Source organism: Hevea brasiliensis, chromosome 7 (assembly GCF_030052815.1).
Source record: "Hevea brasiliensis isolate MT/VB/25A 57/8 chromosome 7, ASM3005281v1, whole genome shotgun sequence".
Lineage (NCBI taxonomy): Eukaryota > Viridiplantae > Streptophyta > Magnoliopsida > Malpighiales > Euphorbiaceae > Hevea > Hevea brasiliensis.
This window is the reverse complement of record NC_079499.1, coordinates 71,153,787-71,170,343: the sequence shown is the minus strand read 5'-3', so window position 1 is coordinate 71,170,343 and position 16,557 is coordinate 71,153,787.

Sequence of the window (16,557 nt, the reverse complement as noted above, 5' to 3'; positions counted from 1 at the left end):
GAATCTCTCCCTCTTCTCCCTCCATTGATTTTCAAACAAAAGCTTCATTTCTCATGCTTCCTCACCATATTTCCTCAAGACCCCAACACTAAAATGAATCCTTGGACCTAGAGGAAGTGTTTGGCAGCCAAGAGAGTACAAGGAAAGTGAATTTAAGCTTGGAGAAATTCTGCCACTTAAAGGTTAGTGCACATATGTATTTAAAACTCATTAATTCCATGTTAGAATGTGTAATAGGTAAGAAATTGTGAAATAAATGAACCAAACCCATGTGTATGTGTACATGAATTTTCGGCAGCCCTAGGAAGGAATGAGTTTGATTGTATTAATGGACTTAGAGTGAATTGGAGATTATGTTTAAAGTGTATACATATATATATATAGAGAATGAAAGAGTAAATTAGGGAAATTGTGAAAACTTTGAAATTTAGCTAGGGTTTAGGAATGAAAATTTGACTTGGCTTATGAATTGGTTAAAGAACATTCTAATGGTAAATTAGTGACCATTTGAGGTATGTTGACCATAAATTGGACTGAAAAATGGCATGGCAAAGTGGAATGGTAGGCTGCCTAAAGACAAAGAAAGATGATGGCTGAGATTTCAGTCCACTTGGACTGCCATATCCTTGGCTGTGTTAGTCCAATTGGTGTTTGGCCAATTGGAAATGAAACTAGGCTTATAATGGCACATTTTTGCTGAAGAAACCATGCCCAAAAGACCAAAGAAAGAGGACCAAAATTTGGCCCCAATCCGGATACCCTGCAACCAGCACCTGTAGAAATGACCAAATGAATAGTAACTGTTCATTTAGCCATAACTCACTATAGAATGGTCAAATTGACCTGAAAATTTTACAGCAACAAGATAGGATATAGACAAACAACTTTCATGAAGAACATTACCCAAAATTATGCCATTAACCCATTCAAATTATTGGGCAAAGTTAAGTTATCAAACCTGCAACTCTGCAGATTTTCACTTGAGCAGTAATGTTTGGATGGCTATAACTCTCTCTAGAAAACTCGGATTTAGGCTATTCTTTAACCGATAGAAACCTAAGGTATGGTAGAACATTTCATAAGAAGAAAGTTAGACCAAATTATGAACTTATCTTGATCAAATTACTGACCAAAGTTGGACCAAAATCACTGCACTCCAAAATCTCAAAGCATGAACAAAGACGTGAACAGTAAACTTATTTTGGCCATAACTTGAGTTACAAAACTCCAAATGGAGTGATTCAAAAAAGGAAATTCAACTAGATAAAATAAGGAACAACTTTCATGTTTACCATTTCCTCAAATTCTTACTACAACAATGCCCAATGGAATAGTAAAGTTGAGTTACAAAAATTGAAAATTTTGCTTCTCTTGGTTTAAGCTTAGAAATTGTATTAATGCTTAATGGCAACAAGTTTTAAATGCAAAATGTGGTACATTGGAAGTGTTAAAACCAATGCAACTATTTTCTATGCAAAAGTCAACTTTTTGTTGACCAATGAAGTGAATAGTAACACCAAGACTTGAAATTCAAAAATTGTGAAACTTAAAAGTGCAAAATGCCCTAGTAGGCCTAATGTGATTGGTTTGGATAGATTGGCATGCCAATAGGGTATTGTTTTAGCAGTACTGCGAAAGGCTTTATGCCTGTATTCATGGCTTTATGCCCGTATTCATGGCTTTTATGCCCGTATGCATGGCTTTTATGCCCGATTATGTGATATCATGGCTTTTTAGCCATCGATCGTGATACATGGTTGACGCTCAAGTCCCATGGTATGACGGCCTAAGGCATCAGGTGTCCAAAGGTTAACGACCCGTTATCCATCCGATCGTCCAAAGATAGGTTACTTGGGCATGGAAAAGTATAATTTTGATTGAACTGATTATTAAAGAAAATACGAAAATTAAGTGTCAAGAATGATTACAAAAATACAAAGAAGCTCAAGATCATGAAGAAAATAATTAACGAAATGCATGAAGAAGTTAATATCATAAAACATGATTAGCCTTCGACTAAACAACAAGTTAGTAATTATTCATTTCTTATGAACACAATAGCAAGGAAATTATTATTTTTTATTTGCATATTATATTTTCTTGTATTATTGGCACCACTAAGCTTTATGCTTAGCGCGTCGCTTTTGCAACGCGTAGGTACTGAAGATTTGGACAGAGGGCCCAGTAGACCACAGATTCGGTAAGGCAGTTCACAGTTCTACATAGTGTCTGTGTCACCTCACCATCCACAGTGCATTGGTAGGACACTAGGTCCCATTTTGTATTTTGAGATTTTTTGTAAATTTGGTAATTAAACTCTTATTTTAACATATGTATTTGAACAAATGTAATATAATTTTGTATTAATGTAAGTACTTGTAATTTGTGATTATAAATCACATGTGAGAATTTATTTATGATTTTAGTCTAATGATGATGTGAAATGATAAATAGAGGAATCTTTAAGTAATATCAATAACTTGATGTGATACAAAATGTGAATTGTATATGAGTACCATGAGATGAATGAATGAGAAATAAATGAAATTGATGAAATTATTCTGAGACTTTGTTGATAATTGGAGTTGGGATTGATTGAATATTGATCTGTGACTGTTACATGACTATCAAATGTGATAAATGATTGAGAAACGAATGGTTGAAAAATATTGAGATTTTGATATTGGAGTTTGTGAATGGTTGAATATGATTATTAGAAGTGTTTTTCACAGTTCCAAAACTGCTTTCTATTTTTAGCAGACTCACGATTTTCTTTAAAATTTTCGAAACCTCAAATAAATTACAATTTCAATAAATGAATTATATTTCACAAGTTATATTCAAAACTATGATAAAAATGAATTAAGAAAAAATAGAGTGCTCCGGCACACTGAGTGGCATAACTTGCTCGGCTACACTGTAGTCGGGTAAGGGGTGTCACATAACCATTCTGACATTGTGTTGATATTTGGCCTTGTGCCTATTGTTATTACAGCTTATTAGCTGTTCTGTTGCACACCGGGAGATGCATATGTGACCGATGGTGTGACAGCCTGAGGTACTAGATACCCAGTGCCAGTTTACCCGTTTATCCAGTCCAGTCGTCCAATATAGGTTACTTGGGCAACCAAAAGAATGAAAGTGGATAAATTTAATGAAATAATGAATATAACAAGTACAAAACAAGTAAGACATCGATACATTCAATGCATATTTATTTCTGTTATTTCCTTTTATTATATTATTGGCACCACTAAGCATTATTGCTTAGCGCGTTGCTTTTGCCACGCTTAGGTTCTGGAGATACTGACCGAAAGCCCAGTAGACCACAGACTGGGTGAGACCTCCTGCAGCTTTGCATAGTGTCCGTGTCACCTCATCATCCTCAGTGCATTGGTAGGACACTAGGTTTCATTTTGGTATTTTGTAATTAACTTTTATTTTCTTTTGTGTAAATGGAACTTATGTAATGTATTTTGATGTTAACATAAATAGTGAAAAATTGTGTTTATGAATGGAAATTAAGAAATTTTTTTTTTATTATTGCTTGTATATGAATGCTATGAGAAATGAATGTTTGAGTAATGGAAATGTTGTTGAAAAACATATTGAGATTTTGATATTGGAGTTTGAGAATGATTGAATATGATTATTGGAAGTGTTTTTCACAGGTTCCGAAGAACTGTTTTCTCCATTTTTAGCCGGTACTCTGCCGGATTTTCTATAAAATTTTCAGAACCTCAAATAAATTATAATTTCAGTAAATGACTTAAATGAATTTTATTTCATAAATTATACTCAAAACTATGAGAAAAATAAATTAAGGAAGAATAAAAATGATTAAGATAAAATAGAGTGTTCTGGTACACCGTGTGACATATCTTACTCGGATATATTATAGACGGGTAAGGGGTGTCACATTTAGTGGTATCAGAGCACGGTTTAGGCGTTTTTGGGCCTAGATTGAGTCCATACCATGCATTGCATTTGTAAGAGTCGAGGTGACACTAATGCATATCTGTTTGTTTTTGTTATTTTGAATAGGATATGGACCCTACATCTCAGAGGGCAGTTGAGGAGGAAGTGGAGAGTCATGCTCCACCTGCAGCAGCTGAGACTTTGGGTAGGGGAGAACCTGCTCCGCCAGCTCAAGCAGAGCCTACTCAGCCTCCACAGGCCATGTTCCAGCAAATGGCTGAATTCTTCTGACAAATGGCTGGGGTAATGCTAGCACCACCACCACCACCACCTCCACAACTGAAATCACACCTGGAAAGATTGAGAAAATTTGGAGCAGTGGACTTCTTTGGCAAGAGAGAAGATGACTCATTGTTTAAAATTGGTTGAAGCAGCAGTAGTTTTAAAACAACTCCACCGCACTCGAGCAAAATCTAGAAGTCACTGTATTCTATTGCAAGATGATGCATATGAATGGTGGGATACGGTGTCCAGTGAAGTACAGCCAGAAGTAATAACTTGGGACTTCTTCCTCTCCGAATTTAAGAAGAAATATGTGGGTAGTGTATACCTGGAAGAGAGAAGAAGAGAGTTCATTAACCTGAGGCAGAGACAGCTGACAGTGGCAGAGTATGAAAAGGAATTTGTCAGATTAAGCTGCTATGGAAAGGAGATAGTCCCTAATGAGGCCGAAAGGTGTAAGAGATTTGAAGAGGGATTAAATGACAACATAAAGATCATGATCACTGCCTTGGGAATCACCGACTTCACCAAGTTAGTGGAAGCTGCAATAAAGGTTGAAAAGGTTAGAATAAGTGAGCAAAGCAGAAGAGAGAGACAGCAAAAGAGGGGCCCAGGTCAGTCTAGTTCATCTCCTGCATCTGGGAAGAAGTTCAAATGTCCACCTACACAGAGTTCAGGTTAACCACAAGGTCAGGGTCAGTCTCAGGGGCCCAGGCCACAGTTTACCCCTAGGAGAGGTCAGTCCACACCATCGGGGCGCCTCTCGAGGATGGGGTTCAGGGGACCAGCCCCAGCAACTTCTGCATGTCCACATTGCCTGAAGTGGCATAAGGTGGAGTGTTGGAGAGTGACTAGTGCCTGCTTAAGGTGTGGGTCAACAGAGCATCAGTTGAGGAACTGTCCACGCAGAACTACTATAGCTGCTCCAACACAAGCAGACAGACCTACTCCTGCACCATAAAGGGATAGGAAATCTGGCAAATCTGAGGCAGTGGGACCATCACAGAGGCCTGCATCTAAGCCAGTAGAGAGGCCTGATAACAGACCATCTGCCAGAGCCTATGCCATGAGAGCCCAGGAGGAGCAAGATGCCCCGGACATCATCAGGGGTACGTTCTCCCTCTACAATACATCTGTGCATGCGTTGGTGGATCCAGGATCCACTCATTCATACATCTGCATCAACTTACCTATAGAAAGGGGGATACTAGTGGGGGAGAGTGACCAAGACATTCTGGTCACTAATCCATTGGGCCACAGTGTAGTGGTGAACAAAGTGTACAAGGGTTGCTCGTTAAGGATTCAGGGGTATGAATTCTTGGCAGACTTAATTGAGTTGCCTTTCCATGAGTTTGACGTGATTTTGGGAATGGACTGGTTGTCACGTTATCAGGCAATAGTTGATTGCAAATTGAAGAGAATTTCTCTGAAAACTCCTGAGGGTAATGAGATTACAGTTGTGGGGGAAAGGACAGATTTCTTGTCCAATGTTATCTCAGCCATAGTTGCGAGAAAACTAATGAGAAAAGGCTATGAAGCCTACCTAACACATGTGGTGGATACTAGGTAGGCTAAGCCAGATTTGTGTGACATACCCACAGTAAAAGACTTCCCAGATGTGTTCCCTGAAGAATTGCCTGGTTTGCCACCAGAAAGGGAAGTCGAGTTTGCTATTGAGGTAATGCCAGGTACAACACCCATTTCCATTGCTCCTTATAGGATGGCACCCACTGAATTGAGGGAGTTGAAAACTCAGTTGCAAGAGTTGCTTGATAAGGGGTTCATACGCCCCAGTGTGTCACCATGGGGAGCTCCAGTGCTATTAGTAAAGAAGAAGGATGGGACTTTGAGGCTTTGCATTGATTACCGGCAGTTGAATAAAGTGACTGTGAAGAACAAATATCCGTTGCCTAGAATTGATGATCTGTTTGATCAGTTGAAGGGAGCAAGAATATTTTCAAAAATTAATCTCAGATCAGGGTATCATCAGTTGAGGGTGAAGGATGTAGATGTGCCAACGACTGCATTCAGGACCCGATATGGGCATTATGGGTTCCTAGTGGTGCCCTTTGGCCTAATGAATGCACCAGCAGCATTCATGGACCTTATGAACCGTATCTTCCATCCATACTTAGATCGGTTCGTAGTGGTCTTTATTGATGATATTTTGGTGTATTCCAAGACCAGGGAAGAACATGATGAGCATTTGAGGATTGTTCTGCAAACCCTGAGAGAAAAGAAGATGTATGCTAAGTTGTCCAATTGTGACTTCTGGTTGAATGAGATTGCATTCCTTGGACACATAGTGTCAGCTGATGGGATTAGGGTGGATCCCAAGAAAATAGAAGCAGTGATGGAATGGAAGCCTCTCAGAAATACAACTGAGGTCAGAAGCTTCTTGGGGCTAGCTGGATATTACAAGAGATTTGTGAAGGGATTTTCCTTAATAGCTGCTCCAATGACCAAGTTGTTACACAAGAATGTCAGATTTGACTGGAATGACAAGTGTCAGACTAGTTTTGAGAAGATGAAGGCTATGTTGACAGAGGCACCAGTGTTAACACAACCAGTGTCAGGAAAGGACTTTGTGGTCTACAGTGATGCCTCTCATAATGGGTTAGGGTGTGTATTGATGCAAGAGGGGAAGGTGGTCGCTTATGCTTCCAGGCAGCTAAGGCCACATGAATAGAATTACCCTACCCATGATCTAGAGCTTGCAGCAATTATCTTCGCACTGAAGATATGGAGGCACTACTTGTATGGTGAAAAGTGCTACATTTACACAGACCACAAAAGTCTAAAATATTTGCCAACTCAGAAGGAGCTCAACCTTAGACAGAGGCGATGGATTGAGTTCCTGAAGGACTATGATTGTGTAATTGACTACCATCCTGGGAAAGCAAATGTAGTTGCTGATGCTTTGAGTAGAAAATCCATCACAGCTTTGAGATCATTGAATGCCCGTCTATCTTTGGTTCGAGATGGAGCTATTTTGGCTGAGTTGCAAGTGAGGCCGAGCTTGTTACAGCAGATTTTAGATGGGCAGAAGGTAGATGAGAAGCCAAAAGCTATTATGAGAAAAATCCTAGAAGGGAAAGAAACTGACTATGAAGTGAAAACAGATGGGTGTCTGTACTACAAAGGAAGACTGTGTGTACCAGATCATGGGAAATTGAAGGCTAGTATTGTAAAAGAAGCACACACCAGTGTGTATGCTATGCACCCAGGAAGTACAAAAATGTATCATGATCTGAAACTTCAGTATTGGTGGCCTGGTATGAAGAAGGACATAGCTGACTATGTGACTAAATGCTTGACATGTCGAGAAGTCAAGGCGAACATCAAGTTCCATCGGGTTTGCTACTATACGCATACCGAATGGAAATGGGATCGGTCACCATGGATTTTGTAAGTGGTCTACCTCTCACCCGTAAGAAACATGATGCAAGATGGGTGATAGTGGATAGATTGACGAAGTCAGCACACTTTCTGCCAGTTAGGACTGACTACTCACTAGAGAAGTTAGCAGAATTATATATCAGTGAGATAGTTAGACTGCATGGAATTCCACTTTCCATCATATCCGATCGAGACCCAAGGTTTACATCGAGATTTCGGAAGAAGTTGCATAAGTCCTTGGGTACACAACTCCACTTCAGCACAGCTTTCCATCCTCAGACGGATGGGCAATCAGAAAGAGTAATCCAGGTAAACAATTGAAACCAATGGAATTGATACAAATATTGAATTAAAATGATAATAATAACATGAAATATATGTCAGGTCCTTAAGGATATGCTGAGGGGTTGTGTCATTGAGTTTGAGGGAAGTTGGGATAGATACCTCCCACTGATAGAATTTGCATACAACAATAGCTACCAAGCTAGCATCCAAATGGCCCCATATGAAGCACTATATGGGAGGAAATGTAGAACTCCAGTGTGCTGGACTGAATTGGGCGAAGACAAACTGGTAGGGCTAGACCTGGTGAAAAGGAATGAGGAAAAAGTAAAACTAATCAAAGCCAATCTGAAGGTTGCCTCAGACAGACAGAAATCTTATGCCGACCTGAAAAGAAAAGAAATAGAATATGTGGTTGGCGACAAAGTGTTCCTCAATGTGTCACCGTGGAAGAAGGTATTGAGATTTGGAAGAAAAGGTAAGTTGAGCCCTAGGTTCATTGGCCCATATGAAGTCATTGAACGTGTGGGACCGATGAGTCTGAGCTAGCTTTACCACGGAGTGGATAAGATCCACAATGTGTTCCACGTGTCTATGCTAAGAAGATACCGCTCAGATCCTTCACATGTCATCTCCAGAGAAGAAATTGAAATACAACCGGATTTGACATATGAAGAAGAACCCATAGGGATCCTGGCTCGGGAAGTGAAAGAGTTGAGGAATAAGCAGATTCCACTGGTGAAAGTGCTTTGGAGGCACCACAACATCGAAGAGGCAACTTGGGAAAGTGAAGAGATGATGAGGCAACAGTTTCCTCAACTGTTTGCATCAGGTAAATTCGAGGAAATTTAAATTAGAGGAAGAGTTGTAACACCCTCCTGTAGCAACTCAGTACATTCTCTGTTCCACTGACGGTCCTGATGGGCCTAGAATGTTTGAAAAAATATTTAAACTAAAGTGAGGAACCATAATTAACTCAAATATTAATAAGAAAAATTTAGTAAAAATTTTAGAAATAAAATACAACTAAGTCAAATGAGCCGGTGCCCAAGCGATGGGTAACACAGTGGGAAGTTGCGGTTCTCGCAACTAGGAGCCCTAGACCCGAGAGAAAATTTATAAAATAATTTTTGGGACTCCAGAGAAGGGTCATTGAGGTTCCTATGGCATTAGAATGCCAAGAAAATATTTAGAAAAATTTTTCAATCGGTACAGACAATTTTGACCCGTTAAGCCAAACGGAGGGCATTTTGGTCATTTCGCCTTCAGAGGCGATTTTTGGCCGACTTGTCTAGTTAAGTAAATAATTATTTTGATCTAAAATGTGAATAAATATTGTTAAAAATTTGAATTGAGAATGAGTAGAAAAGAAAGAAAAGAAAAATAAAGGAAATTAGGGATAATGACATCACATGATGTCATTTACTTACTCCCAACCAATCAAATTTCAACAAGCTATTAAACACCACTTAAAAGAGGATAAAATGAAGGAAATAACTAAAAGCTATCAGCCATCTTCTCCCATCAAAACCAGCCGCACCACCATAGCCATGGAAGCCTCCATTTCTTTTTGTTTTCTTCTAGCTTGGATTTCTCTCTATTCTTACCCGAAAACCCTTAGGTCCCTTCACTAAAATTTGTCACCCAACCTTGCTAGAGTGTTTGGCAGCCAAGAAAACAAAAGAAAGTGAAGAATTCATAAGAGAAAATTCTGCCCTACTAAGGTTAGTGCTTATTTATGCATATGTCTCTCTTATTCCATGTTAGGGACTTAAAATGAGTATGAAATTATAAATTAAATGAAATAAAACTTATGTGTATGTACACCATGGATTTCGGCAGCCCTAAAGAAGGGATAATATTGATTGTTTTGATGGGCTTAGAGTGGACTAGAGATGATGTTTAAAGTATATATATATATATGGATAATGAATTGGTGAGTTTAACTAAGGTATCTTATGTGAATTTGAAATGGGGAATTAGGGTTTTGGAGAGAAACTTGGACCTTGCTTATGTAATGGTGAATGAACATTCTAATGGTCAATTAGTGACTATTTTAGGTAAGGTGACCATAATTTGGAGTGAATTATAGTATTACAAACTGATTTGGTATGCTGCCTAGTGAGAGCAGTAGGTGTGGCTGTGAGTCCAGCCTGTTTGGACAGCCATAACATGGGCTGTGTAGGTCCAATTGGTGTTTGGCCAATTGGACATGAAACTAAACACATAATGGCACAATTTTGATGAAGAAACCATGCCCAAAAGACCAAAGCTAGTAGACCAAAAACTTGCCCCAATCCGGATGTCCTGCAACCAGATTCTGCAGAATGACCAAATGAACAGTGATTGTTCATTTGGCCATAACTCATTTTAGAATGGCCCAATTGACCTGAAATTTTTATAGCAACAAGTTACGATATAGACCAACAACTTTCATGAAGAAACCTACCCCAAATTATGACCAGAACTTATCCAACAAGGCAATTGCAATCACTGTTCACTGCATTGTAGATATGGTCAGTTCTGAAATTTTTCAATCCGGCCAGTTATGGTTTTTGGACCATAACTTGAGCTACAAAACTCCAAATGGAGTGATTCAAAAAAAGAAATTCAACTAGACAAAATAAGGAACAACTTTCATGTTTATCATTTTCTCAAATTCCCACTGAAACAGTAACTAATGGAACAGTAAATTAGGGTATAAAAACTGAAAATTCTGCTCTATTAGTTTTAAGCTTAGAAATGGTATTGGTGATTAATGCCAACAAGTTTTGAATGCAAAATGTGGTATGTTGGGAGTGTTAAAAACAATATACCTATTTTCTATGTAAAAGTCAACATTTTAGTTGACTAATGAAGTGAATAGTAACACCAAAGCTTGAAATTCAAAAATTACAAAATTCAAAAGTATCAAATGCCCTAGTATACCTAACAAGATTGGTTTGGATAGTTTGGCATGCCAATAGGGTTCTGTTAGCAGTACTGCACATGGCATTATGCCATTCCGTGATTTCATGGCTTCTAGCCATTCTGACATTGTGTTGATATTTGGCCTTGTGCCTATTGTTATCTGACTTATTTACATTCTGCTCACGCATCGGGAGATGCATATGTGACCGATGGTGTGACGGCCCAGTACTAGATACGATGCGGTTACCGTTTATCGATCCATCATCCAAAGATAGGTTACTTGGGCAACCAAAAGAATGAAAGTGGATAAATTTAACGAAATAATGAATATAACAAGTACAAAACAAGTAAGACATCGATACATTCAATGCATATTTATTTCTGTTATTTCCTTTTATTTTATTATTGGCACCACTAAGCATTATTGCTTAGCGCGTTGCTTTTGCCACACGTAGGTTCCGAGAATCTTGGCCGAGAGCCCAGTAGACCACAGACTGGGTGAGACCTCCTGCAGCTCTACATAGTGTCCGTGTCACCTCACCATCTTCAGTGCATTGGTAGGACACTAGGTTTCAATTTGGTATTTTATAATTAACTTTTATTTTCTTTTGTGTAAATGGAACTTATGTAATGTATTTTGATGTTAACATAAATAGTGAAAAATTGTGTTTATGAATGGAAATTAAGAATTTTTTTTTTATTATTGCTTGTATATGAATGCTATGAGAAATGAATGTTTGAGTAATGGAAATGTTGTTGAAAAACATATTGAGATTTTGATATTGGAGTTTGAGAATGATTGAATATGATTATTGGAAGTGTTTTTCACAGGTTCCGAATAACTGTTTTCTCCATTTTTAGCAGGTACTCTGCCGGATTTTCTATAAAATTTTCGGAACCTCAAATAAATTATAATTTCAATAAATGACTTAAATGAATTATATTTCATAAATTATATTCAAAACTATGAGAAAAATAAATTAAGGAAGAATAAAAATGATTAAGATAAAATAGAGTGTTCCGGTACACCGTGTGACATATCTTACTCGGATATACTGTAGACGGGTAAGGGGTGTCACAAAACTTCACCAAAACTCCTCTTTCTTGCTTCCTACATGCTGCCCATGATGTGTAGAACAAGTTTAATGAAGGACTCTTAAAGAAATGATGGCTTGATTAATGGTGCATGAAGGCTTGTATATGGGCATCCATGGATGAAGCTTGGAGAACTTGAATTCGGCCATGGGTGTTTGGATAAAGAAATGGAAGGCTTTTGGGTCATGAATTTTGTCCACTTAAGTATTTATACACTCCACTAATGTAGATTAATGAATATAATATTTACCACTCACTTTAGGTTAATATTAGAATAATTAAACTTATGGTTATTTTAATCATGTCCCCATAATTTCTTTTAATTACATTATGTATAAAACTTCATATTTTCATGACATTTTCAAATTTTAATACTACTTATTTTTCATGGATATTTAGGTCAAAGATCAACTTTAGGTGTCAATTGACCAAAATGCCCCTCTTAGTCAAGTTCGGACTTTTTGGTAACAGATTTACTCCTTATCTGTGATTTCTTTAATTTTGATTTTTCGTTTATACTAACTGTCTAATTTTTCTTTGACATTTTCTAAGTGTAATATCATTTATTTTTAATGGAGATTGAGGTCAAAAGGCAACACTATGTGTCAAATGACCAAAATACCCCACTTCGGGTTATATTCCGATTTTTGATATCTGGAATTTTTATCTGTTTCTCGATTTTTCATTTTTTTTTGTACTAATTTATTAATTTTTCTTTAATAATTCTAGTGTCAATTATATTTCAATATACCTTTACTTACGTCCCGAAATTAAATTTAGAGTGTTCCCTCTGGGTCAGCGGCCTTCCAGTCTGATCACCCATCATTGCGGCTCGTTTAACTTAGTTTCATTTTCTCTCTTTCATTTTTCTTTAATTTTTCTTGTATTTTCTTTTTATTTATTTCATCATTATATGTCTATTCACTATCACCGAAGTGTAGTTCCAGACATCCTAACTTTTCTGGACTGTTATTTGACTACTGGAGTAATAGAATGTACAGAATACGTACAGTGGGGATGTTACATCCTCACTTTAGCTAGTTCGTACAGTCTACTATTCCGGTGACCAGTGTCAGTCCGGACAGCAAGAATGTCCGGAAAAATATTTAAACTAAAGTGAGTAACCATAATTAACTCAAATAGTAATAAGAAAAATTTAGAAAAAATTTTAGAAATAAAATACAACCAAGTTAAATGAGCCGGTGCCCTAGCGATGGGTAACATAGTGAGAAGTTGCGGTTCTCGCAATTAGGAGCCCTAGACTGGGGGGGAAATTATAAAATAATTTTTGGGACTCCAGAAAAGGGTCATTGAGGTTCTTATGGCGTTAAATGCCAAGAAAATGCTTAGAAAAATTTTTCAATTGGTATAGACAATTTTGGCTCGTTAAGCCAAACGGAGGGCATTTTGGTCATTTCGTCTTCAGAGATGATTTTTGGCAAACTTGTTCAATTAAATAAATAGTTTTTATAACATAAAATATGAATAAATATTGTTAGAAATTTAATTGCAATTAAATAGACAAGAAAAGATGAGAAAATGAAAGAAAATGGACTTATGACATCATAATGATGTCATTAAGTTTCTCCCAACCTAACCAATGTGGACACATGGCATAACTTTATTTAAAAGAGATAAAGTGGGCTGAAAAATGAAAGAAAAATCAGAATTCTCTTCTCTTCTTCTTCCTTTCCGTGACATACCCACCATAGCCACCATTTTCAAGCTTTTAAAGCTTGATTTTCCCTAGCTTCTACCCAACAAAACCCTAACCTAGCAGCACAAAAAAGTGTTCTTGCAACTTGGTGAGTATTTTGGGAGCAAAAAGAAGAGGAAAACAAGAACCCTAGTTAGTAGAGAAACTTCACTTCATAGAGGTTAGTGACCTAACCTTAGTTTTCACCTTAAATTCATGTTAATGACTATGTATGAGTGCAATTTATAAAGAAAATTTATTGAATACCATTTGTATGCCAGCCCATAATTTTCAGCAGCCATGGTTAGGGAAAGATTGTGATGATTTTAATGAAGCTAAAAGGGTAATACGGCTGCCCATAATATGCATCTTGTAAGTGAAGTGATGAAAAGCAATGATAATGCATGGTTTTATAATGTTGAGTTAGGGTTTAGGGTGGAAAAATGAGACTTTGACCATATGATAATGGAAGTAGGTTTTAATGGTCAATTAGTGACCATTTGGTTTTGTTTGAATAAAAAATGAAGTGAATTGTGTAGTGGGATTTGGGTTTGGTGTGGCTGCCCTTAGTGACCTATAGGATTGGACATGAGTCTAGCAGGTTTGGGCCGCAATAACTTGAATCGTAGAGGTTCAATTGGTGCAAGACCAATTGTACATGAAACTAGACACATAATGGCACAACTTTGGTGAAGAAACGATGCCCAGAAAACCAAACCAAGTGGACCAAAAGATTGCCCTAATCTGGGTGACCTGCAGTCTGCCTCGGCAAAATGACCAAATGAATAGTGTTTGGTCATTTGGCCATAACTCAGTGTAGAAAGGTCCAATTGACCTGAAATTTTACCAAAAGCAAGCTGAGATATAAATCAACAACTTTCATGAAGAAACCTAACCCAAATTATGACTAGAACATATTCAAAAAGTGAGTTGCAGTCACTGTTTCTAATACTATAGATTTGGTCAGTCCAAAAATTCTGGAGAAATTTCAATCCGCATAGTTGTGGTTTTTGGGCTATAACTTGAGCTACAAAACTCCAAATGGAGTGGGAAATTTAACTAGATAAAATAAGGAACAACTTTTATGCTGATCATTTTGCCGAATTCCCACTGCAAAAATGACTAATGAAATAGTAAATATAAAGTATGAAAACTGAAAATTCTGCCTAATTAACATTAAGCTTAAAAATGGTATTGGCAACCAATACCAACAAATTTAAAATGCAAAATGTGATATGTTGATGATATTTAAACCAATGTACCTATTGCCTATGCAAAAGTCAACATTTTTGTTGACTAATGAATGAAATAGTAACACTAAAACTTAAATTTCAAAAATTGTGAAACTTAAAAGTGTAAAATGCCCTAGTATACCTAGCAAGATTGGTTTGGATAGGTTGGCATGCCAATAGAGTTCTGCTAGCAATACCGCATATGGCTTCATGCCATTCTGTGTTTCATGGCTTCCTACGCCATTCTGTGACATAATAGCCTTTGGCTATGTTATTTGAGTTGTTACACTCAGGTTTTCACCTTGATGATTATTACAGCTTATTAGTTGTTCTGTTGCACACCGGGAGACACAATGTGACCGATGGTGTGATGGTCCGAGGTAATTAGCACCCAGTGCCAGTTTACCCGTTTATCCAGTTCAGTCGACTAATATAGGTTACTCGAGCAATGATAATAAACCTTACCAAATTTTATTTGAATAACACTGCAAATAATATCAAAAATTAAGTCTACTAAAAAATGTAAACATACATTCTATATACTTATTTTTATTATATTTTATTTTATTTTATATTATCACCACTAAGCAGAATTGCTTAGCACGTCGCTTTTGCCACACACAGGTACTGGAGACCTAGCTGGGGAGCCCAGCAGACATCAGACAGGGTGAGCCTTCAGAGCTGCATCCGGGGTCTAGAGTCACCTCACATCTGCACTGCATATGGTAGGACATTAGGATTTTAGGTAGCATTTTGTATTTTGCATTTTGTATTATGTATTAGTTTTGGGATTGTAACTATCAACTCTTATAATTATGTAATAATGTAAATATATAAAATTTCATGCTATCGAAATTTTCTGTATAATGTATGTTGATAAATGAAATGTTGAGAAATGTTTATGAATATGCTTCAAGTGATGAAGTGAACAGAAAAGTTTTGAAAATAGTATTGTGATTTGAGATTGACTTGAATTGTGTATAATGGAGTTTGGATTTGGAAATTATATTGGAAGTGTTTTTAAACAGGTTCAAAAGAACTGTTTTACCAATTTACAGTCGGCACTCTGCACGATTTTCTATAAAATTTATGGATGAATTCAGATTTATCAAAAATTAAAAATAAATGAGTTAAAAGGGATAAATTGTAATAGAAACATAAATTGGTGCTCCGGCACATTGAGTGGCATAACTTAGTTGGCTACACTGTAGACGGGTAAGGGGTGTCACATTTAGTGGTATCAGAGCATCGGTTTAGGCATTTATGGGCCTAGATAGAGTGCATACCATTGCATTGCATTTGTAAGTGTTTAGGTGACACTGATGCAGATCTGTTTGTTTCTTATTTTGAATAGGATATGGATCCTGCTTCACAAAGAGCAGTTGATGAAGAGGTGGAGAGTCGTGCTCCACTAAGGGCTGAATCTGAGGGCAGGGGAGAATCTGCTCCACCAGCAGCTGAGGCATGTGCCCAACCTCAGTTTGCACTATTCCAGCAAATGACCGAAATCTATTGGCAAATGATGGGGGTAATTCCACCCCCACAACCATAGCCACAACCATAGAAGTCCCATATGGAGAAACTGCGAAAACATGGGGCTATGGACTTCTTTGGGAAGAGGGAGGATGATCCCATGACAGCAGAAAACTGGTTGGATAGAACCGTCAGAGTGCTGAAACAGCTTAATTGCACCCTCAAGCAGAATCTGGAGGGTGCTGTGTCCCTGCTTTAGGATGATGCATA